The sequence below is a fragment of the Penaeus monodon genome, chromosome 29 (assembly GCF_015228065.2).
Source record: "Penaeus monodon isolate SGIC_2016 chromosome 29, NSTDA_Pmon_1, whole genome shotgun sequence".
In the NCBI taxonomy this organism is placed as follows: Eukaryota; Metazoa; Arthropoda; class Malacostraca; order Decapoda; family Penaeidae; genus Penaeus; species Penaeus monodon.
This window is the reverse complement of record NC_051414.1, coordinates 18,017,530-18,017,754: the sequence shown is the minus strand read 5'-3', so window position 1 is coordinate 18,017,754 and position 225 is coordinate 18,017,530.

Below are 225 nucleotides of genomic sequence, written 5' to 3'. Positions count from 1 at the left end.
CAAGCCCTCCAAAACTCTAAGTCATAGACAAGGATCCTCTCGTGTATGAGGTGACATGCTGAATCATAGAGAAAGCAGATATAACTTCCGCCTCAGGTAGTCATTCAGACTCTCTCTAACAATGATCTGAGCCTGAAATGATTTGCCTAAAGCAGCATTTGTCACAAAGCGTGACTTTTTCGGGCTTTCCTGGGGCTGTGGTTCACGCGTGGGTAATTCCTCCTG